A 25,647-nucleotide genomic window follows, 5' to 3' on the forward strand; every position below is an offset into this window, starting at 1 on the left:
TTGTGAAGGGTCGCTAGATGTCTGAGTTATTGTAGGCAGTGTTGCCTTCCTTGGGTTGCAATTTTCCTTCTGTTACTTTTTGTAAGGCTGGATTTGTGGCTACAAATTGTTTAAATTTGTTTTTTTTCCTGGAATATTTTGTTTTCTCCATTGATAGTGAACGATAGCTTGGCTGGGTATAGCAGTCTGGGCTTGCATCCATGGTCTCTTAGTTTCTGCAGTACCTCTATCCAGGACCTTCTGGCTTTCATATAGAGAAGTCTGGCGTAAGTCTGATAGGTTTACCTTTATAAGTTACTTGACTTTTTTCCTTAGCAGCTCTTAATATTCTTTCTTTAATCTGAACATTTTCTGCTTTGATTATTATATGGCGAGGGGATTTTTTTTTGATCAAGTCTATTGGGTGTTCTGTATGCTTCTTGAACCTTCATAGGAATATCGTTCTTTAGATTGGGAAAGTATTCTTCTATAATTTTGTTGAATATATTTTCTGGGCCTTTGATCTGCAGCTCTTCTCCTTCTTCAATCCCTATTATTCTTAGATTTGGTTTTTTTATTGTGTCCCACATTTCCTGAATGTTTTGTGATGAGAATTTGTTGGATTTGCCGTTTTCTTTGATCAGAGTGTTTATTTTCTCTATGGTGTCTTCAGAATATGAGATTCTCTCTTCTATCTCTTGTATTCTCTTGGTTATGCTTGATTCTATAGTCTCTGTTCGTTTACCTAGATTTTCCATATCCAATCGGCCCTCGGTTTGTGTTTTCTTCATTGCCTCCATTTCAGTTTTCAATTCTTGAACTGTTTCCATTACCTGTTTGATTGTTTTTTCTTGGTTTCCCAGTGTATCATTCATGGATTTACTCATTTCTTCGAACTTTATGTTATATTTCTCATCCGTTTCTTTACTCATTTCTTCAATCTTTTTGTTGTACTTCTCATCCAATTCTTTAAGGGAGTTATTCATATCCTGTTTAAGGGATTCTATTGCTTTCATAATGGCCCTTTTCTCCACTTCTTCTGGATTAAGGTGTTCAAGTCCTTCTACTGTATGGCCGTTGGGTTCTGGTGTTTTCATGTTGTTTTTGAGATTGTTGGAGGAGTTTTTGCCTTGGCGTCTGCCCATCTTTCCCTTCAAATGATCTATATTTGATCTTCTCATATCAGGTCAGGTTCCCTTGTTGGGCAGGAACTTCACTGACAGAAGGCCTACCTTTCCTCAGGCAGGCTATTGAAACACAGGAACTGCCTCCTGCCAGGTTGTGCTTACCGCCCAGGCCCAGCAGGCAAGAGAGCTGAGCTGGGGAATTTTTATGGCAGCAGGGGGAAATGAGGAAAAAGGTAGGTGTACCTGAATGAAAGCTGGGAAGGGAGGCTGGAGCACTTAGCAGGGTGGAGCCACCACTGCAGGGTGACCATGGGGTCAAGGGGGACAGAGAAAGTCTGAACTCCTCCAAGCCAGGCTTCTGCCGCGGGCCAGGAGCAAACTCACCCCTCCGATGTATGTCCGCCAGAGGCTCAGTGCCCCTTGCTGGCCATTAATGTCGCTGATCTGACAGAGGGCCCACCTGTCCTCAGGCAGGCTATTGAAACACAGGAACTGCTGCCTGCTGGGTTGTGCTTACCGCCCAGGCCCAGGAGGCAAGGGAGCTGAGCTGGAGAAATTTTATGGCCACAGGGAGAAGGGAGGAAAAAGAAAGGTGTACCTGGATGAAAGCTGGGATCTAGCTTTAACTTCTCATTGGCTAACTCTTTCATGTTCGTTTAACCTATCTCCATTAATCTATGTATCACCACAAGGCAGTGGCTTTCTGGAGATTCTAACTGGCATCCAACTGTGGATGAGTATCCATGACTTCTCTGTGACTCTGCTCTTCTTCCTCCCAGCATTAAGTTCTGATTTTCCCATCTACCTAAGTGCTGCCCTATCAAAAGGCCAAGCCAGTTTCCTTATTCGTTAACCAATGAAAGGAACACACAAAGAGAAGAAATCCTACACCAATGCAAGAGCTGGGCAGTGGTAGTGCATGCCTTTAATTCTCACACCCAGAGGCAGAGGTAGATGAATCTGTAAGTTTGAGATCATCTTAATCTACAAAGTGAGCTCCAAGAGAGCCAAGACTACACAGAGGAACCCTACTTTGAAAAACAAACAAACAAACAAAACAAAGTCTTGCAAGATTCATTATATATATGAACAAATCATCAATGAGCACAAGACTGAAGATGGAAAAACTATCATAGAATGTGCTGTGCCAATACAAATTACTCCGTGTAAGCCAGGGAATCGTAATTCATTGAAATGAAAGAAGCAGGGACAATAGAGGCATAGAGAGCAATGTTAAATAAATAAAAAGAAAGAGAGTAGGAAATAACATCATGAAGTAGAAGAAAATGGATCAAAAAATTAGAAATCAGTAAAAAAACCAAAAAACCCAACAGATTTCTCAATTATAAAAAAGATAAATCTATATTTAAAAAAAACTCTAAAAAGAATAAAAGTAACATACGAGTATTTCTTTGGTTTGGAGAGACAGCTCAGTGATTAAGAGCACATGCTGCTCTTATACAGGACCTGAATTTGATTCCCAGCACCCACATGATGGAACTCTAAATCCAAGGAATCCAGTACCCTCTTCTAACCTCTGTGTGAACCAGGTACACATGTAGTGGGCAGACATACATGCAGGCAAAACACCCTGCCTGTTTTTTTATACGCATAAAAAAAGATATTTTTAAAAGAATGATTTTTAAACTAAGATAAAGTCAAGTTTCTAATTAGTAATAAAATAAGTATATTTCTAAAAGTATTTTAAAAAATTGCAATCTTATGGGTCAAAAAATAAAGAAGATGAGGTGTTTGTGCTACTCCATTCTGGGTCCTTGAAAGTCTGATTCTACCAGTCAAGTACTTGGTGGGAGAGACAGCCAAATATTTGGATCCTTTTCAGTTGTACTCCTATACCCCATATCCCCACCCGTCATCCTCCACCCAACCCCTTCCCTTAGCCTACAATGACCTTACCTTAGTAGTTTGCTTTCTTGAATAGAGGCGGCCCCTGGTGGTCAGTTCTAGCCTTACAGTCTGTGAGCAGGGCAAGCTCCCTTCCTCCTGAGACAGCTAACTCCTGGACTGGGGTTAGCTAGGAAGTATGTCCCAGTGCACTTGGAGCGTGGAAAGCAATTCCAAATCTGAGATTGGTCATGCTGGGGGACCTGCCGTTCTTCTTTCAAGGCCTCCTAAGTATGAGTCACCCTGCTGGAGGGATGCTAATTAGTGGGTAAAGCACACCCCTGGAAATTCAGAGTTCCCAGTCTCTATAGCATTCTCTAATGACATATATATATATATATATATATATATATACATATATATATACATACATACATATATATATATATATATATATATATATATATATATATATATATATATATATATATAGTTCCAGAGGTCAGTCCATAATCTGGCCTCAGGATCTCAAACTCAAGGAATTGTTTCAGTTGATGAAATGTTTTTCTAGATACAGAGGGTTGGAAGCACTAGTCCCCATGTACTTCCCTGCCTGAACTGGACCTCCTGTTAACTGCACCCTTCAGCGCGTTGGTTTCTGGCCTTCTACAGCTGCCTTCTTTGGTCTCCTTTCACCAGGGGCTATGAAAGGTGAACTAAGACTCCATGATTGTGGCTTTTCCTTTATCTCAATTCCCTGAGATAGGCCAGTGTGTGTGTGTGTGTGTGTGTGTGTGTGTGTGTGTGTGTGTGTGTGTGTGACATGGTCCTCTCTTAAACATTGCAGATACCTCCATGGAAAGGTGATAAAGAAGGAAGGTAGGAAGGAAAGAAGGAAGAAAGGAAGGAAGGAACTAGGAAGAAAGAAAGGGACCTAACCAATAAACTAACTTTAGATGCTACTAACTTCAGATGCTAATTCACAGAAAAAAAAAACCATGAAAACACAAGCCCTCAAAACTGTGTTTTGTTTTCTCCAAAAATTATCAATCCTGTCATAATGATCTATAATGATATTGATTTAAAGTCATGAATGTACTCCAAGAGAACAACAAGAAACTGACATAAAGAATCTACTGCAAATTAAGGAAACAGAAGTCCATCAAAGTCACTGAAAAAGGAAACTGATATAATGTTTGAAATGAAAACTCGGTCAGTTCAGTGGAAAGCCTCAACAGGTGGGCAGATAGGGTGAAGGGTTAGATGTCAAAGCTTAGAGACAATGTGCAGAAATTGGGTCATACTATCAAGTCAGCAAAACTTAAGAGAAGATGGGAATGGAAACTGGAAAGCTTTGGTATATCAGGGAAAGGTTAAATCTAGAAATTGTTGGCATGCAAGAAGAATTTCATGCTATAGGCAAAGCAGATATGGGTAACAAAATCATAGAAGAAAATCTTCACATCTGGAGGCAGTCACAACCATTGAGTAACAAAATCATAGAAGAAAATTTCCACATCTGGAGACTGTCACAACCACTGAGCAACAAAATCATAGAAGAAAATCTTCACATCTGGATACGGTCACACCCATTGAGCTACAAGAGGCAGTCGGAACACCAGATTGACAGGGCCTTCATATCATATACTCAAAAACAGAGACACCTACAAAAGAGAACATGGATGCTACAGGAGAGAAGGGCCACATCTTACATGGAAGCAGGCTGATAGCATAACATTATTCAATAGAAAACTGTAAGGCCAACGACCTGGGAAAGATTTATCCCAAGTTCTGAAAGGTTATATCTGCCAGCCACTATGACACTATCATATTGAAGAACAATAAAAACAGAGTAAAAGGATTTATGGCCACTAAACCAACTCTACAGAAGATAATAGAAGGAAAACTTTGAATTGAAGAGAAGATTAAACATACCCAAGAGACCACTGAAGGGAAAGTAAACAATATCATAATTGTTAATAAAAGGATTCTAGAAAAATGACCTGGAATAGCAGATCACTCTTTGATCACAGGATCCTAAGAGGAAGAGTCAGGAGATGAGAAGATAAAGAAGATATTTTTTTAAAAAAAAAGTTGGGATTCATAGGTTTGTGGGTTAATATCTGGGTCCTTGATTTGATTCCATTGGTCAACATCTCTGTTTTTATGCCAATACCAAGCTGTTTTCATTACTGTAGCTCTGTAATAGAGTTTGAAGTCAGGGATGGTAATGACTCTGGAGGTTCCTTTATTGTATAGGATTGTTTTGGCTATCCTGGATTTTTTGTTTTTCCACATAAAGTTGATTATTGTTCTCTCAAGGTCTGTGAAGAATTTTGTTGCGATTTTGATGGTGATTGCATTGAATCTATAGATTGCTTTTGGTAGAATTGCCATTTTTACTATGTTGATCCTCCCAATCCAAGAGCTTGGGAGATCCTTCCATTTTCTGGTATCCTCTTCAATTTCTTTCTTCCAAGACTTAAAGTTCTTGTCAAATAGATCTTTCACTTCCTTGGTTAATGTAACCACAAGAGACTTTATGCTATTTGTGGCCATCGTGAAAGGTGATGTTTCTCTGATTTTCCTCTCTGCTTCTCTATCCTTTGTATATAGGAGGGCTACTGATTTTTTTTTGAGTTGATCTTGTATTTTGCCACATCACTGAAGGTGTTTATCAGCCATAGAAGTTCTGTGGAAGAGGTTTTGGGGTCACTGATGTACACAATCATATCATCTGCAAATAATGAAAATTTGACTTCTTCCTTTCTGATTCAAATCCCCTTTATCTCCTTATATTGTCTTATTGCTATTGCTAGAACCTCAAGCACTATATTGAAGAGATATGGTGTGAAGATACAGCCTTGTCTTGTTCCTAGATGTTCCTCAATGGAAGAATGGATAAAGAAAGTGTGGAATATATACACATTAGAGTACTACTCAGCAGTAAAAAATAATGACATTTTGAATTTTGCATGCAAATGGATGGAAATAGAAAACACTATACTGAGAGATAACCCAGACTCCAAAAGTTGAATATGGTATGTATTCACTCATTAGTGGACTCTAGCCATAAACAAAGTACATTAAGCCTAAAGAAGCCAAATAACAAGGTGAACCCAAATAAAAACATGTATAGATCCTCTTGAAAATTGGAAGCAACAAGATTGCTGAGCAAAAGTTGGGAGCTGGGGGTAAGAGTGGGGGTGGGCTTGGGGGAAGGAGAGAGGGGGAGAGAGAAGGGGGAAGGGAAAGACTGGAGAGAGCTTGGGGGAGTGGGAGGGTGGAGATGGAGGAAGGGCAGATATAGGAGCAGGGAAGAAGTTATCTACATTAAGGGAGTCATTTTAGGGTTGGCAAGAGACTTGGCTCTAGAGGGGATCCCAGGGTTCCATGGGGATGTCCCTAACTAGGTCCTTGGGCAGTGGAGTAGAGGGTGCCTGAATTGGCCTTGCCACGCTAACACACTGATGATTATCTTGAATATCATAGAATCTTCGTCAAGGAAAGGATGAAGATAGAGACAAAGTTCCTCATTAGAGCAACAGACTGAGTTCCCAAGATCCAATTGAAGAACAGAAGGAGGGAGAAGATGAGCAAGGAAGTCTGGACCGTGAGGGGTTGGTCCACCCACAGAGACAGTGTGCCTGTTCTAATGGGAGCTGACCAAATCTAGCTGGACCGGGACTGAAAGAGCATGCGACCAATCCGGACTCTCTGAATGTGGCTGAAATGGGGGGCTGATTGAGAAGCCATTGGCAAAGAGCCTTCTTTGTAGTGAGGGGCTGCGGGCAGGCCTGCTTTTTGCCTCACCCGGCTCCCGCATGGCTAGCTTAGTCCCAGAAATAACAACACACAAATTGTATTCATTTAAGCACTGCCTGGCCCATTATCTCTTGATATTAACCCATTTCTAATAATCTGTGTAGCACCACGAGGTGGTGGCTTATTGGAAAAGATTCAGCATGTCTGACCTGGTGGCTGGCTCCATGGCTGCTGCCCCATTGCCCTCTTCCCAGCATTCTGTTCTGTTTACTCTGCCTGCCTAATTTTCTGTCCTATCAAGGGGCCAAGGCAGTCTCTTTATTGACCAATGAAAATAACACAACAGACAAATAAACCTCCTCCATCACTTCTTCTTATCTCTCTGGACGGAGATAGAAACAGAGAACCACATTGGAGCACTGAACTGAGCTCCCAAGGCCCAGATGAAGAGAAGAAGGAGGAAGAACATGAACAAGGAAGTCAGGACCAGGAGGGGTGCACCCACCCACAGAGACAGTGGGACTGATCTAATGGGAGCTCACCAAGGGCAACTGGAATAGGACTGAATGAACATGTGATCAAATTGGACTCTCTGAATGTGGCTGAAAATGAGGATGGACTGAGAAGTCAATGATAATGACACCGGATTTTGATTCTACTGCATGTACTGGCTTTTTGGAAGCCTAATCTGTTTGGATGCACACCTTCCTAGACCTGGATGGAGGCAGGGCCTTGGACTTCCCACAGGGCAGGGCACCCTGACTTCTCTTAGGACTAGAGAGAAAGGGGGAGGGGGAGGGGAGGGAGTGGGAGGGAAATGGGAGGATGGGAGGAGGTGGAAATTTTTAATAAATAAATAAATAAATAAAAATTTAAAAAAAGTTGGGGTCAGGAGATCTTGCTCAAAGTATGTCTTATGCCAGAGAAGCATTCTAATATGTACAGAATCCTATATACAGTCTTTCCTGACAGGGAAAATGTGATAGAGCCAAAAAAAATAAAAGCCGTTACACAATGAGACAGTCATTGGGAAGCTAATCAAACACTGTTACACAGGGACCACAGATGAACTCAAGGACATCAGAGTCAGAGCACCTTGGGACTCTAACAACCATAGTCCATGCATTTCCTGAAGTTGACAGTACCCAACTTTCACTTATGTATGTTTGTAATTTCAACATCTGTTTTCTTGGTCCCTATGGAGTGGTTCTGATTAGGTTGGGTTTGAAGTCTGTATGTCAGCTATTAGAATAGCCTCACCTGCTTATATCCTAGTTCCAATTCCTTGGAGTACCTTTCTTCCAACCTGTCAATCTAAGGTGCACTATGTTTTTTTACAGATCTGTGTTTCTTATAGGCAGCATAATTACAGGTCCCTTTTAAGTCATTCGTCTTGTCGGTTACTTTTGATTGCAGAATTGAGACCATTACATTGAGAGCTGTTACTGAAATTTGTATATTAATTCTTATCATTTTGCTGCTTTTGTATTGTCCTCAGTTGAGGGTGAGGTCAGCCTGAAGCTTTCCCTTAATTTATTGATAATAAACACAGTTCTTTTTCTAAACCAAGAACAAACTTGGAAGAGCCAGTGATGGCCCCAGTACCAGGTTATATATTCCTCTTATCAGCTCATAGAACATTCTTTAAAAATAGAAATCTTGACACAGAAAGCAAGTCCCAACAAATATAGGAGAGTGGAATGATATAACTATCTGACCACAGTAAAATAAAGATATAAATCAACAATGAAAGGATCTATAGAAAATGCAAAAACCCAATGAAGTTTAGCAATACAGCACTGGATAATGGGATGGACACATGGAAATTTATTGATGGAATCAAGAAGGAAAATTTTAATTCCTAGTATTAAGTGAAATGCAAAGAGAATACATCAGAATCCATGGGTTATGAATGATAAATTAAAAACTATGAGGGAATTTACAGCTCTAAATGTCTGCATTAAAAAAAATCAGATTTTCTGGCAATAGAAGTGTCTCATATGATGGAGAAGACCCATGCTGGGTGGCTCACAACTACATGTCACTCCAGCACCATGAAATCCAACATTCCCTTCTAGTTTCGCTGACACCTGCACACACATTGCATACACAAACAGAAATCATACACACACACACACACACACACACACACACACACACAAATAAATCTTTTAAAACTCTCAGGTGCCATGGCAATCTTACTCCACTGGAAGCCATCATCTTCCCACGCTTGCTGAAGACCTTCTTATTCCTCAGATTGCTTTCAACAACCAGGAAATTGAGTCAGCATCAACGACCATCAGTTGAAAAATGGATAACGAAACTTAGAACATTTACACAATGCAATTCTATTAGCACTAAAAGAAAAACGAAACTGTGGGATTTGCAGAAAAATAGATGAAACTAGACATTATTAGACTAAGTTGAGGTAACACAGGCTCAGGATGATAAACACTGTGTGGTCTTTCCAGTATATGAGTCCCAAATTTGAAGCTTTGAATTTCTGTGTTTATGTTGGGGGTATCTGTAAAGTCTAACAAGGACATAAAGGAATCATGAAAGGAGGTGATTTCCCAATGGAGACAGTACGTGGATACAGAAATAGATGAAATATGGAAGAAGAACATGGAAATACCAAGCATGGAAGGAGCGAGTGAACTGGGGAAAGACCAGAAGGGGGACAATAAAAACTAGGAATGTATGGTAAAACCATTTAGGAGCTGCTGCTGTATAAGATAATCACAAATATATTTGTAAAAAGGAAGTTAAATAAAGTTGCCTTTCACATGTAAGCAACACTGTTCCCAGGGTTTGTTTTTATTTTCTTTGTTATTTTTTTAACTTAAATTCAGCACCTGTGAGTTGTTGGCCAATAAGTTCCCAGTGACTCCCAAAACAAAGTAGCCTATTGTTCTTGGCTGCCTGATAACCACACAGAGACTTAATATTAATTACAAAAGCTCAGTCATTAACTTACGTTTGTTACTAACTAGTTCTTACAACTTAAATTAAGCCATATTCTTATCTAAATCTACAATATGACTCAAGGTTTGTTACCTCATTTTCTACGTGTCCTATGTCCTCTCTGACTGGCTTTTGACTCCTGAGACTCTGCCCTTCTCCTTCCCAGCCTCCTCCTAGTCTGGCTCTCCTGCTCAATCTCTTCCTGACCAGCTATAGGCCAGTCAGCTCTTTATTAATCAATGAGAGTAACATGTATTTACAGTAAACAAAGATTGCTCCACAGCAGCTGCCCACTGGCATTAGGCACTAATGCTCTGTAACTAAAGACAGCACACTTGGGTTGCAAGTCTTGAAGAAATCAACCTTGAATTTTCCAGAAAACTCTCTTATGTCTAGCTTTCATAATGCCAGAAAGAGCTGGCAGGGGAGAAAGTCATTAATGATCTCATCCAGTGCTGACCCCTATGTGCTACAACTCCAGCTTGCCAGGCAAAGTGTGCCATTGTGGCATGACAGTTATGGAAGTAACCAGTCACTTTCTGATCATGCTTGAGGCTTGCTCCACAAGAGGAATTCTAAACCCAGTACTGTACACCTGGAGAAAAGACTAAGTCAAGGGAGACTAAGTTTTAGGGAAAAGACTAAGTAAAGGCTGGGAGTGAGGAACTGCTGCTGTTTTGCTAAACGTTCATGTTATCAGGCTGCCTTCTACACATTTATGTAGCCAGAAACTATTTCTTCATTCCAGGCTGTGCAGACATGAAATAAGTGCACAGAAACTGCATTAATTAAAACACTGCTTGGCCTATTAACTTATGCATATTTCTATCTAGCTCTTATTTCTTAAATCAACCTATTTCTACTAAGCTGTGTATTGGCACGTGGTTGTGGCCTACGGGTAAGTTTCTGTCCGGCTTCCAACATCTGTCATCTGTCTCCTGGTGTGGCTGAAAGGCTTCTCTCTGACTCTGCCTATTCTCTATCTATCTATCTATCTATCTATCGATCGATCGATCGATCGATCGATAGATAGAGATAGAGATAGAGATAGAGATAGAGATAGAGATAGAGATAGAGATAGATATCTTCCAGGCTGACTATATTCTGTTAAGCTTTTGTCTAAAAGCAGCTTCTTTATTAACTAATGGCAATAAAATGTATTCATAGCATTTAGAGGGAAGTCCTCCATCACCTCCCTTGTTCTGTCTAAATACAAAGAAGGTTTTAACTTTAACATAGCAAGATGACATATAACAAAACAGTTAACTCCCAAGAATTACAATATTTAGTCCATTTTTATTTGGCAAATTAAGGAAAATCCTCTATTATCTATCCTATCTTTGTGAGTCTAAAGTTTTATATCTAGTTTTTCTTTTATCATAACTAAGGAAAACTATAACTATAACTATTCTTCAACTCCATCAAAGATGCCAGAAGAATATAATATTACCTAAGTTAACAGAAAGTGCATTTTAAGCAACATTCCAAATTCTAGAATTTACAGAGACATCTCATTGCCTGGACAATTACCCAAAGTTCTTCTGTAACATTGGAGCATCCATCTTCAGGCCATAGGCCCATAGTTTCTGGCAGACTTTTCCATGAAGTTGGAAATTTCAAAGATAATTTGACTATATTGTCAGTTTGTCAGTTACTTTTTTCTGTGTCCTGCCAAATGTTTGGAAATCTCTTTCATGAAGCAAGAACTCCGAAGGACTGTCTCACCTTTAGGTAAGTTCAGTAGTCATTTCTCTATGGGTCCTGCAAGTCCAGTTCAAACAGCATACCATCAAGCAATCCAGTCAATAGTAGTTTTTTACTCAAATATCTAACAAATTCCAGAAGGAGCCTCTTTGATGCCCATCTTCCCCTTGAAGTAGATTGGTGCTGTCAGAAGCAAATGTGTCTCATTCTCAAGAAAAGTTCTAATTTCTTAGACATTTTAAATGCCATAATTTGTTAGTCTTTGAAAAGTTTGAAGAATAATTATATATTATGAAATAAATCTCTGTACATATAGAAAATCTAACAGGATTACAAGCGTCACTATCATAAATGACTATATTAATCTGTACTTCATAATTATAAATTATATTTTAGATGATCTGCACAAACACAATACCTTAAACAAGAGCAGAATTATACATATAACAAAACTGACCTTAAATTTCTATCAATAAACCAAGATCCATACCAATGCAGGGTATTCTTCTCTATAGCATATCCCCCTTTAAATGTAAACAAACACTTATAAACAATCATTTAGGGAATTTGGGCATAGTTCTCTCCAAACTGCTTCCTGCAATTTTACCTCTAGCTAAGGAGTTACTAGAAACTGATAATTGTGCTTGATAGAAAGTCATTATGGGGGATGTTTGGTCACTGGTAAAGTGATAGATTACCCATGCCCCAACTGATGATGATGTAATCCCATTTGTTGAAGAGACAGTCTTTATCTAGTACATGCATATATATATATATATAACATATATATATTTGTTATATATAACAAATATACATATATATTTGTCTTATTTGTAGAAAATCATGGGGCTGTAGCTGTCTGAACTTTGATCTTGCTTTTTATTACCATTTTCTTTAGAATATCTTGACATTATATATGATGACACTGCTTGCAGTGTTCTTTTTGTTTAGTTCAAACCCAAGGGGCACTATTTTAAGTAAAATGTGAAGATAATTCTAACAAAATATTTGTTTCCAATATTGAGGAGTTTTGAAAAACTCTACACAGAATCTAAAAGGAACAATTCCATTTATTTCAAGGACAACATAATGAGGTCATCAACCCCTGGAGGAATCCAGACATGCTGGGATTAAAGGTGTGCATCGTCACTGCTTGGCTTGAATTTGATTTTTAATTATTAATTTTAAATAATCTGTATGTATGTTAGTGTGTGGGCATGTGAACATAGATGGAATTGACGGGAACACTGTAAAGACCTCAGATACTTCTATATGTCCAGTTCCAGGCATTTGTGAGCTGCCCAACGAGAGAACTGGGAACCAAGTTCAGGTCTGCTGAGAAGAGTATGGTGCCCTTAATATCTAATCCACCACCGATTAGATGGGTTATATAATTTAGTGATTTACATAGTTAGGTTAAAATCTCAAATAGCTCAATGAATGCTTATTGTTGTAGTCTGACTGGACACTAAGAAACGGGACATAGTCAACACAGCTGATGATGCCGCAGGGCGATCGGTAATGAAAAGTCCCCAGACTATCTTAATACAAAATAAACAGCTTTAATAAACAGAAGTAAAACTTACACCAGCTTACACCAGAATCCAGGAGCCAGGTGAGAGAGAGCTAGAGGAAGTGCACTTGCCAGGTTTATGGGTAAACTTTAGCCTAAGGGCGACACGCCCCACAAGCAGAATGTGATTGGCTGAACTCGCCTATCAAGCTGATAATGCCAACACAGCATTTATTTAACACAGGGCTACAGTGGTCTTTAATGACTTTTCCATCTATAATGTAATGCAGCCACCATAGAAAAGAACATTATCTATTATCATTACTAAGACTGCAGATGAAGACACCCACCTGTGGGTATATAATGGAATTTGATCTAAGGTGGCATCATTAATGTAAAGTAGACTTGTGACTGCAAATTGTGGGATATGTCTCACTGTTTCCTCTCCCAAATTTTTCTAACATTGGTAAAGGTATAAAATCTGCAACTAAAAGAAAAAAGCATAAACAAAATGCATGCTCACACAAAACCATAGAGTCCTTCTGAAGCACAATTAATAAAAACTCAGGGTAAGAAAACAGCCAGCCATTTGTTCTTACTTCAACCTCAGTCTTAAATGGTGAACCTGCCTCCTAGAATCTCAGAGTGAGACTATGTCTGAGAGATCACTCTCCCATCTTATATTCCTATCTAGGGCTGGAATTAAAGGCTTGCACCACTGGGATTAAAGGCATACACCATCCAATTTCTATGGTAACTAATGTAGTTACTAGGATAAATGGTTCATCACATTGTGGCTATTGTAATTAAAGGTGCTTATTGTGGTGGCTACTGAAAACAAAAGTCTGTGTTACCATAACCTTGTCTCTTAGGCTGACCAGTGGAGCTGTTCTACTCTCAGATCTTCAGGCAGTCTTTATTTATTAAAATACAATTGAAATGCCACTACATTTCCCTTTTTTGTCAAAAATAAAAAGGTTATACTAATGTAAGAAAACTAAGCACATTAAGAACAATGATTATATATAATATATACAAGCAATAAATACATCAGCAGCGTCTAGTCCATTTGCTTTTGACAAATTCAGAGAAAATATTTTATATCTATCCTATCTTGCTGAGTTCAAAGTCTTACACCTAATTTACTTTCTATCATAACTTGCTTTCTGTGTCTGGTAAACTATAGCTATAGTTAACTAATCTTCAACTCCCTTGGAGAACCAAGCAAGAAATAATATTAATTGAGTAAGCAGGAAGGACAAGGAAGTAACTTCCAAAAGATGTGAGTAATGAAAGAAACAGCTGGCTTCCTGGACAGTCACCCAAAGTTTCTCTGCAACATTGTGGCATCCATCTTCAGCCTACAGGCCTAGCATAATCCACAGACTCTTCTGCAAAGCAAGATAATTTGTGTCCTGCTTACCTAGTGGGGACAGCATACTGTCAGCAGTTGAGTCATTGGCATTTTCTTGCCAAGTGGCTTAATTTTGCCACAAAAGAGTGAACTTTCTTTGATGCCCATTATCATCTCTGAAGTAGATTGGTGCTGCCAGGAGCAGACATATCTTACTGTCATAAAAAGAAGAACATAGGTTATCAAAACATCTAAATACCATATTCTGTAGATCTCTGAAATACTTGAAGGTCAACTATCCATTTAAATTTTATCTTTGTGTGACCTTGAAAACATACCTGATGTGACTACAAGCTCAATTATATTAGGTGATTAACTATTAATCTATATTTCTTTATTATCCTAAACAGTTGGTAATAAATGTTTTCAAGGATCAGAAATTTGCATTATATTATTAAATTAACTGTATAGGTACAATACTTTGAACAAGATTAGAAGTGTATAATCAGTATATTTTAAGAAAATTAATCTCAAATTTGTATCAATATATAAAAATTGTATACAATATGCAAAATAAAACCAATGTAAAACAACTAAAACTAATAGTTGCTTTTAAAGAGTAGATTCAGTAATTTACCTTTTTATCTTATCATATCTATATTCTCCCTTTTCCTTTTCAGAGTAGATTCACTTTTTTCTTTTCCTTTATTTTTTCCTTTTCTTCCTTTTTTATTTGTTTTGCTTTTGTTTTAGTTTTTCAAGACAGGGCTTCTCAGTAGTTATGGAGCCTGTCCTAGAACTTGCTCTGTAGACCAGTCTTACCTTGAACACACAGAGATCTGCCTGCTTCTACCTCCCTAGTGCTGTTATTAAAGGCCTCAGTCACCACTGCCTGGCCTTTTTATTTTTTCAAAACAAGAGCTTTGAATCTAATTTCCTTTGCTTAGCTTTTTTTTCCTGATCATTATCCATAATAACTTGTAACCAACACATTAAACAAAAATAAAAGTCTATAATCCACTTTATGGGAATGTGGCTTATTTTTCTAGGCTACTTCCTGCTAATTAGGGGTGCTGATAATCTTATGGGGACCCAGTGAAAATATAGGGCTATGGTCAAGTCTTTACTGAACCACTATACAAGGTTGGATTGTTTACGCCAGCAGTCTTGAATCTGTGCTGGATGTAAAACTCAAACAAAACTGAAACAAATGTGCTCTGAAACATTGGATCATCTATGTCATCTGTCCCATGAGAGAACTCTAACAGGGTCTTCCTTGATCAAACCTTATTTTTCTTCTCCAAGAATGACTCCCCAACCAATAAAACATATTTTTCTTAACCAAAAATGAATCTAAAACTTCTCATTTCCTGTGGAAACAAAAGCAAAACTTCTTCTCCAAATAACCTGTCTTTTGACTTAAATTTTGAAGTCGAGGCATTTTCAACATATATAAGTTGGACTAATTCAAAAGCATTAATAATCAAATGTCTTTTAGCAACTGTTGCTCCTTTCTCAGTAGTCAATTCAAAGAACAACACAATAACATACAGTATACAAATTCTCTGTGTATTTTCTATCTTTGCATGGAAGCTAACCTGGGGTAGATAGGAACCGGGCTGCTAGTTTTTCTCCAGAACTCAAGAGGCTAGGTTTGTGTCCATCTCCTAAAGTTGTAATTCCAATCCCAACTCTAACCTGGACTGGTGAATAAAAAGCCTCAGGAAAATGTCATTTTCATGAATTTGTATTCCAAAACGCTGGGCACCAAATGAAGCACGATTACTAAAAACTCAGGGTGAGAAATTGGGGTTCAAACTGAAGATCTGAAAAACAAAACAGCCAGTCACTGACTCTTACCTTGACCTCTGGCTTAAATTGTGATCCTGCCTTCTGGAATCTCAGAATGAGACTTTGTCTGAGAACTGTCTCCCCCCAGTCTTATATTTCTCTCTAGGGATGGGATTAAAAGACATGCACCACTTAATTTAAAGGCATGCTCCACTCAGTTTCTATGGTAACTATACTAGGATTAAAGGTGCATGTCATTGGCACAACTGGATTTAAAAGTGTGTGTTACCATAACCTAGTCTATAAGGCTGAACAGTGGAACTGTTTTACTCTCAAATCTTCAGACAGTCTTTATTCATTAAAATGTAATAGAAATGCCACTACATTCATTCCATTGTTTTGTTTGTTTGTTTTTTAGGTTTATTTTGATTTTGATTTTTTGTTTTTGGAAGGAAAAGAAGATGAAGTGAGTCGTTGTGGAGGTGAGAATGAGTTGGGAGAGGAGAAAGAATATGATTAAAATGTGTTGAATGGAGCTGGAGAGATTGTTCAGGAGTTAAGAGCACTGGCTGCTCTTCTAGAGGACATTTCTGGGTTCATTTTGCTGTATCCACATGGCAGCTCAGAATTTTCTGTAACTCCAGAAGCAGGGAACCCAACACTCACATACATACATACATGGAGGCAAAACACCAATGCACACAAATAAAAATAACAAGCCACAGTTGTTTGCTCACTCTGCACATATTCAATAAAGTACTTGAGGTACTAGCTAGAACAATAAAGCAACAAGAGGAGATCAAAGAGATACAAATTAAAAGATGTCAAACTTTTATATAATAGCACACGTAAGTAACCCCAAAAACTATGCCAGGGAACTCCTGCAGCTGATAAACAACTTTGACTATATGGCTGAATACAAGATAAACTCAAAAAAAGACCAATAACTCTCCTATATACAAATGATAAATGGGCTAAGAAAAAAATCCAGGGAATCAATATGCTTTACAGTAGTCACAAATAATACAAAATGTCTTTGAATAACTCTAACTAAAAAGGGAAAAACCTGTATGACAAGAGTTTTAAGCTGTTGATGAAAGAAATTGGGGTCAAGATCAGAAAATGTAAAGATCTCTAATGCTATTCGATTGGTAGAACTAACATAATAAAATTGCAATCTTACCTAAATCAATCAACATATTCAGTGCAATCCCCATCAAAATCCCAACACAATTCTTCACATGCCTCAAAAGAATAATGTCCAACAGCACATGGAAAATCAAAAACTCAGAAGAGTTAAAACTATCCTGTAAAATAAAGGATCTTCTGGAATTGTCACTTTTATTGACTTCAAAATCTACTATAGAGCTATAGTAATAAAAACAATTTGGTATTGGTGTAAAACCAACATGTGGATCAGTGAAATTGAATCAAAGACCCTGGCAAATATCCATACACCTATGACCACCTGATTTTTGATAGAGAAGCCAAAAATATACAATGGAAAAAAGAAACCATCATCAACAAATGATGCTGGCATAACTGGATGGCAGCATGTAGAAGAAGGAAAGTAGATTTACATCTATCATCTTACAAAAACTCAAGTCCAAGTAGATCAAAGACGTCAACATAAATCCAGTTACACTGAAACTAATAGAAGAGAAAGTGGGAATTAGAAAAAAAAACAATGATATCATTAAATTTGCAGGCAAATGCATGGAACTACAAAAATTTTATCCTGAGTTAGCTAACTCAGACCCAGAAATACTGGTATGTACTCAGTCCTAAGTGGATATTAGATATAAAGAAAAGGATAACCAGGTTACAAACCTCAGCTCCAGAGAAACTAAGAAACAAAGTGGATCCTAAGAAGGACACATGGAACTCTTGGGAAGAGGAAATAAATGAGAATGCTGGGTAAATTTGGTGCAGGGGTGGAGAGTAGAAAAGGTATAGGTGAATGGGAACATGAGGGATCAGCATAGTCAAGTTGGGGGCTAGAAGAATGGAGAGAGTAATGAAAGAGATAAATTGATAAATGGATCTCATAATCCATTATGAGATTAGGAAGAAATCTTGTGCCAGGGAAACTCCCCAGAATCCCTCAAATGTGACTCCAGATGAGACTCCTAGAAATGACATAGAGGGTGATCGAACTGACCTTCCCCTGTAATCACCCAATTGTCATTATGGAGCCTCCATTCAGTATCTCATGGAACCGGATGCCGAGATCCACAAGCAAGTACTGGATTGAGCTCTGGGCGTCAAGCTGAAGAGAAGGTAGCTGGATTATATGAGCAAGGAGTGGTTAAGAACACAATTGATGTTGGGTAATGGTGGCACTCGCCTTTAATCCCAGCACTCAGAAGTCAGAGGCAGGTGGATCTCAGTGAGTTCAAGGCCAGCCTGATATACAAGAGCTAGTTCCAGGACAGGTTCTAAAGCTACAGAGAAATCTTGTCTCAAAAATTATCGCTTAAAGAAGAACCAGAGCTTCTGCCCTACTGTCAACCTGGATAAACTGTGGATGTTGGTCAGTGAGCAGACCCGGGTTAACGTTGCCAAGAACAAGACTGGAGTTGCCCCCATCATTGACGTCGTGCGATCAGGCTGCTACAAAGTTCTGGGCAAGGGAAAGCTCCCTAAGCAGCCTGTCATCGTGAAAGCCAAATTTTTCAGCAGAAGAGCTGAAGAGAAGATAAAGGGTGTTGGAGGTGCCTGTGTTCTGGAGGCTTGAAGCCACTCAGGAAGGCAAATTAAATGCTAACATTTTCCAAGTGGTCTGAAAAAAAAAAAGTAAAAAAGAACATGATTGGTAAAAACACAGAGACGGCAGACCTGTGTTGGTGTGGGCTCACAGACTCTTCATGGACAGCTGGCTGTCAGCATGAGACTGAACTAGGCCCTCTGTATCTGGGTGACAATTGTGTGGCTTAGTCTTTTGTTGGGACCCTGGAGGTGGAAGCAGGACTAGTCCCAAATATGAGCAGGCTCCTTGGATTCTATTTCCTATGGTTGAAGCCTTGTTCAACCTTGACGCAGGTGGAGAGGAGCTTGGTCCTGCCTCAATTTGATGTCACATGCTTTGTTGGCTCCTGTGGGAGGCCTTTTTTTTTTTTTTGAATGGAAATAGATAAGGAACAGATGGGAAAGTGGAAGGAGATGGGGGAGAAAACAGGAGAAGAGGAACCATAGGAAACTGTGAGTGATATATAAAACAAATAAAAATGATGAATTAAAAAGTAAAAATAAATTATAAAAATACAGTGTATGGAAAAACTCATTTAAAAATTTAAATAATGAAAAATCACAACAATACGCAAACAAATTTTAAATTCTGTAACAAAACTGAAAGAATTTACAGAGACAGCAATGGATGTGATGATGTGAGACTTCTCCAATTCCAAGCATGTGGTCATTTCTCCCTCACCCAGTGCATGTCTATTTGGTGACATCTTGAACTTGTGAACAAATAGTCAAGCTGCCATGCTCTTCATTTGGTGGATTGTTCTTTTATAATTTTTTTTATTGACTTATTTACTGTGTGGGTCTGTATATGAATTCACACATATGAGTTACAGTATTCACGTGGAAGCAGATGACAGTTCTTAAGAAGTGGTCCTGAAAACTGAGTTTATGTTGTCAGGTTTGGTAGAAAGCATCATTACACATGAGCCACATCACCATCCTGGTTTCTTGTTCTTTGATAGCGAAGTGCTATCTACTCTAGTTGTATCATGTTGAAGTTAAGTGTGTGTTAATGTGTGTTTGTGTGTGTGTGTTTAGTTTTAATTAATATGTGGGGATTTAGTTTATTTCTTGACTGCATCCTCTATTTGTTCTCTACATACTCTACCCCTTTATCCCTGTTCCTAAGTAACTTAGTTTAGCAACTCTTTTGAGCTTCCTCAGTGACTCATGTTCAAGGATACACAAACTTCTCTAAATCAGTTTTACATTCCACTTAGCCCCTGTGAAATCCAGAGTCCTATAGAAATTCCAACCATGTTCCTTGATGCCTCTTCAAGCCTGTAGCCCAAATATTGACCCGAAAAAAAAACCATTTTACCATGGATACTCAAAACATCTACTCTTGGTGATATGATATATATCTTTGACTTAAGGTATTTGATATAACTCTATCTCTAAGACAAGGAGACAAACCATTCAGAAATCTATGCTACTTTCCCATCAAAATGATTCTAGCAGTAAACAATAATGGGTGAAATCTCCTTCAGAGCTAAAATCTTGTGTTTCAATGTTAGCTGTCCTCTTGCACCTCTGATACAGAATAATGGAAGGGCTCATGGGAGAAAGTCTCTGATATATATGGATAGTCTTTACACACTCTGCTTGCAGCAAGAAGGTGAGAGACACTGAAAGACTTTTTCTTCTTTCTCATGAATAGACTTGGTGAGAGAACGTGAAACTGGTGAGTGCAGTAGCCACTGCAAGATACCTGTGGACAGATGTGGGAGCATTTCAGAAAATGCTTCATAAGAAGTTCCTGGGATCTGATGCTGTCTTCTGGCTGCATGGGAACTTGTACATGCATATCCAGACACACAGATATACCAAAAGGAAAACTTACATATACCCGTTAGACATCCTAATAAACCTATATAGCATGGCCCTAATAGATTACAAATAAACCATTTACTCTAAAACAAAGCTCCAACTGGACTATACAGGATTATCTTTGCTATTGCATCTGCAGTCTACAGCCACTGAAGCTATGTGAAAGGCATTGTCGCCACCTATTGGACATTGAGGTTGATTGCTTGATATAAAAATTATAAGTGTCTAGTTTTGTTAACAAGTTATCAAGTTTGTTTCTCTTGTGTATTACATTACTATGCTAATTAACCTTGAATTACCTCACTTTCGACTGCTGGTCACTTTCTGAGAGGTGCACTCTAAGATGGTTTTCAGAAAGTACTCATCTTGTCATGCTCCTGTTTGTCTTATTGGACCTCTTGCTTGTCAGTAGGGTTAGCATAGAATTTAAATTATTTATAGAGAAGAATAGGCAGAAAGTTAGGGACTTCTCTGGCTCTCGGTTCAGGGTACACAAATTTTTGCTATCACAACTTCAGATCCTTTGACGTTGAGGTTACAGGTGGTCATGACCTGTCCAACATGGGCGCTTGGAACCAGACTTGGGTCACTTGAAAAAACAAGAAGCCTTCTTAATCACAGTGTTGTCTGTCCAACCTCTATGTTGGAGTTTGAAAGTTAGTTATTATAAAAAATTTCAGATGGGAAGGAAACAAAATAAGAAAAGTGAACACCCACTGGCACATCAATCAGATTTGGCAACTCAACATTGTGTGCTTTCATCTGTACTTTTTATCTACCCACCTTCATAATTTATGGCAAATCCCATTTATCATATAACTTACCCTAAAAAGTTTAAAAACTATCTGAACTGTATTATAATTTTTATTTTCAAAACCTAGTTTTTTGTGTTTCAATCTAACCATTGGGAATCTTACATATTTCTTTAATAATTATATTTTCCACATAATAATAAACAGAAACATCTAATACTTGGAACTGGGCCACAGAAAGGGATTTGTAAATGTTACTGTTTAAAAAAATAAGAACTTTGTATTTCCACATTATTTTTCTTAGCTATAAAGTTTTATTTATTTTTTTTTACCATCTGCATCTTCATCTTTTTTTTTGAAAGTAATTTTATTAAATTATAAAAGTTTCCATTTCCGCCCCTTTTCCCAACACCCTCCCACTCCCCCCACTCCCTCTCCTCCTCCCTCTTCGTCCCTTAGGGCAGTCAGGGTTTCCTGCCCTGTGTGAAGTTCTAGTTCCCCTCCCCCCTCATTCCAGGTCCAGGAAGGTGAGTATCCAAACAGACTGGATCCCCAAAATCCAGTATATACAGAGGAAACAAGTCCCAGTGTCATAATCAATGGCTTTTCAGAAAGACTTTGGGCCAGCCACGTTCAGAGAATCCGGCCATATTCCGAGAATCTGGTTAGATCGCGTCCTCGTTCAGTCCCAGTCCAACTGGCTTTGGTAAACTCTCATTAGATCCGTCCCCTTGTATCAGTGGGTTATAGGATCCCTCGCAGTCCTTATTTCCTTTTTCATTTTCTTCGTCCTTCTGCTCCTCATTTGGACCTTGGGGGGCTCAGTCCGGTGCTCCAATGTGGGTCTCTGTCTGTATCGCCATCCTTCGCCAGATGAAGGATCTATGGTGATAAGCAAAATATTCATCAGTATGGTTATGGGCCAAGGCCAGTGCAGGCACCCTCTCCTCTGTCCAGAGAACAATCTGGGGATCTCTCCTTAGACCTGGGATCCCATATATATTCAAGTCTCCTGCAAACCCTAAAATAACTCCCTTAGTTGAAATATATTCTTCCCTGATCCCATATTCATCCTTCCTCCCTCCCCCCCATCCCGGTCCACCGAGCTTTCCCCATTCCTCCCCTACTCCCTTCTCTCTAACCCTCTCCCCTTCCAACAACCCTCCCACGCCCCCCATGCACCCGAGGTTACCTGGGACTCTTGTCTATTTCCTACCTCCTGGTGGATAGCTAAATACTCTTCATCAGGTTCATCTTCTTATTTAGCTTCTCTAGGATCATGAATAATAGGCTCAAAGACCTTTAATTAAGGTTAGAATCCGCCTTTCCACTAAAATCAGAAACGCGACAAGGCTGTCCACTCTCTCCATACCTCTTCAATATAGTGCTTGAAGTTCTAGCAATAGCAATAAGACAACATAAGGAGATCAAGGGGATTCATATTGGAAAGGATGAAGTTAAACTTTCGTTATTTGCTGACGATATGATAGTATACATAAGTGACCCCAAAAACTCTACCAAAGAACTCCTACAGCGGATAAACACCTTTAGTAACGTGGCAGGATACAAGATCAACTCCAAAAAATCAGTGGCCCTCATATACACAAAGGATAAAGAAGCAGAGAGGGAAATCAGAGAAACATCACCTTTCATGATAGCCACAAATAGCATAAAATATCGTGGGGTTATTCTAACCAAGGAAGTGAAAGACCTATTTGACAAGAACTTTAAGTCTTTGAAGAAATTGAGGAGGATACCAGAAAATGAAAAGACCTCCCCTGCTCTTGGATTAGGAGAATCAACATAGTAAAAATGGCAATTCTACCAAAAGCAATCTATAGATTCAATGCAATCCCCATCAAAATCCCATCAAACTTCTTCACAGACCTTGAGAGAACAATAATCAAGTTTATATGGCAGAACAAAAAACCCAGGATAGCCAAAACAATCTTATACAGTAAAAGAACTTCTGGAGGCAGTATCATCCCTGACTTCAAACTCTATTACACAGCTACAATATTGAAAACAGCTTGGTATTGGCATAAGAACAGAGAAGTCAACCTATGGAATTGAATAGAAGACCCAGATATTAACCCACAAACCTATGAACAGCTATAAAGTTTTAATTATCATTTTTTTTAAAAAAAGAGCTTCTTGGAAGAGCTGGAGAGATGGCTCCGAGGTTAAAAACACTGAATGCTCTTTCAGAGGTCCTGAAATTCCCAGCAACCACATGGTGGCTCACAACCATCTATAATGAGTTCTGGTGCCCTTTACTGGACTTCAAGCATACATGCAGGCACAACCCTGTATACATCATAAATAAATAAATCTTTTTAAATAAATACCTGTGAAGGATGTGGCTGTAACTCCAGGAGTATACATGACCCTCAAATCACTGCATCATTGCAGAGCCCCTTCCACCACAGATAACCACATTGTTGTGTGACATATTTCCCAGGGAGATGTCAAAAACTGTATCTTTTCATGTATGGATAAAAGGGAAAACTGAAGTGATGTCACCATCAACATCCAGTTTATTGAACCAATGACCTTATTAGAATTACATACAGGAGGACAGGTGAGAGTGGTGATGACTCAGAGGGAGCTATGTCACTGAAAGCCCTCTATGACATGGGTGATGACTCATATAACCTGGAACCTTGAAACTCTTTGCATGACCTGTAGGCTACACAGGTTGAAGACTCTTTTGTAGGCATCTCAGTTGGACTATCTCCTCAACAGTCCTTGCTACTTCTATAAACTTAGAGAAAGAAGAGTTTTGTGCCCTGTTCTGTTTGAGGAGCTTCCTGAGACTTTGGAGATATTTATTCTTGAGACTTACTGAGTTTCCTTTTAGATCTTTCTGAGTCTTAAAGAACTTCCTTTTAGTATGGAAAGCTTTAATTCAGGGGAAATTGCAATATCACATACATGAGAGACACATTGTGCAGTCCTGCTTTGAATTCATGTCACTGACTCTTTGAACTACTTTTAATTTCTAGTTTATTAATTCTGATCTGATCTTAATAATATCTTCCCATTTACTCCTTTGGTTTTTTTAATAAATTAACTATTTATTTTTAGCAAAACTTTAATGTGCCTCACTAAGTAATTTATTTGAGTTTTCTTTCATTTTTATTATTTGAACTTTTAATTTTTTACATGTAGGCACTTAAATCTCTAAACTTTTATTCATTCCTTGTATTCATAAGTTTTGAAAAGTTGAAACTTTTGTAGTTTCTTTTACTGTTGATTTAGAATTTTAATCCAGTATGGTCAGATAGGTTAAAGAAGTTATTTCAATTTTCTTATATATGTTAAAAGATGCTTTGTATCTCAGTATGTGGTCTACTCTAGAGAAAGTTCTACAGACTGCTAAAAATGCTCCTTCTGTAGTATGTGGATGGAATATTCTATAGAGGCCAATTATGTCTATTTGATCTATGATTTACTTTAGTATTTCTCCAATGACATATCCTATAGTAAGTGTGGGATATTGAAATTACCGTCTACTACTATCTTGGATTTAATCATCAATTATACCCAATAGTTTAATTTATGGACTTGCATGCACTCACTTTTGATGGGTTTCTTCTTGATGGGTTTTTCTTTTGCTCAGTAAAAAGTTACCTTAGTGTCTCTTCTTATTGCTTTTGGTTTGAATTCTACATTGTCAAATATTATAAGATTAATGTCAGCCTGATTTCTGGTTCCATTTGCTTGAAATGTTTTATTCCATCCCTTCACCTAACATGAATTTTGAGACATATTCCCAGTAGATTGGAAAATACAGAAAGATCAATACAGATAGATCTGCTTACCAATGGAATCTGCTAGCATATTACTTTTGTTTGGAGATTGTGACCACTAATATTCAGTTATTATTGAAGAGCTAGTGCTGGCTCCTGCCATGTTGTTTATTTCATATTCTTTTGTGATTTCTTGGTCCTTGTTTGCTTAAAAACTACCCTAGTACTGTTTGATTTATCTTGCTTTTTGTTTTGTTTTGTTTTTGGTGTAGCTACCTCCAGCTCTCCATCTGTTTTTGTTTCCTCTTCTCCCCAATCTTCTCATCTCCAAACAGGTTCTCACATAGTTCAGGCTGGTCTGCAATGTTGTATATTCCATTGGCTTGAACAATTGGTCTTCGTTGCCTCGGTCTCACTAGTGCTGAAATTACAGATATCTAACCCACTAGCCGGCACCGTTACCTTTAGTCTGTCTGCTCATTTTTTTTGCTGTAGAAACTCCTACAGCCAGTAGCCTTAAGTT

At 38.4% G+C, this 25,647-nt stretch overlaps 1 long non-coding RNA gene across 1 annotated transcript; it reads left to right on the forward strand.

The window, feature by feature from the left end:
- Positions 1 to 11,206: 11,206 nt before the first annotated feature.
- On the forward strand, positions 11,207 to 20,627 carry LOC125399831 (uncharacterized). The gene is made up of 3 exons (XR_007231790.3): positions 11,207 to 11,411; positions 16,461 to 16,524; positions 20,451 to 20,627. It is a non-coding gene; the product is annotated as an uncharacterized LOC125399831 (long non-coding RNA).
- The last annotated feature ends 5,020 nt before the right edge of the window (positions 20,628 to 25,647 follow it).

This window comes from Myodes glareolus, chromosome 1 (genome assembly GCF_982192425.1).
Source record: "Myodes glareolus chromosome 1, mMyoGla1.1, whole genome shotgun sequence".
Taxonomy (NCBI): Eukaryota; Metazoa; Chordata; class Mammalia; order Rodentia; family Cricetidae; genus Myodes; species Myodes glareolus.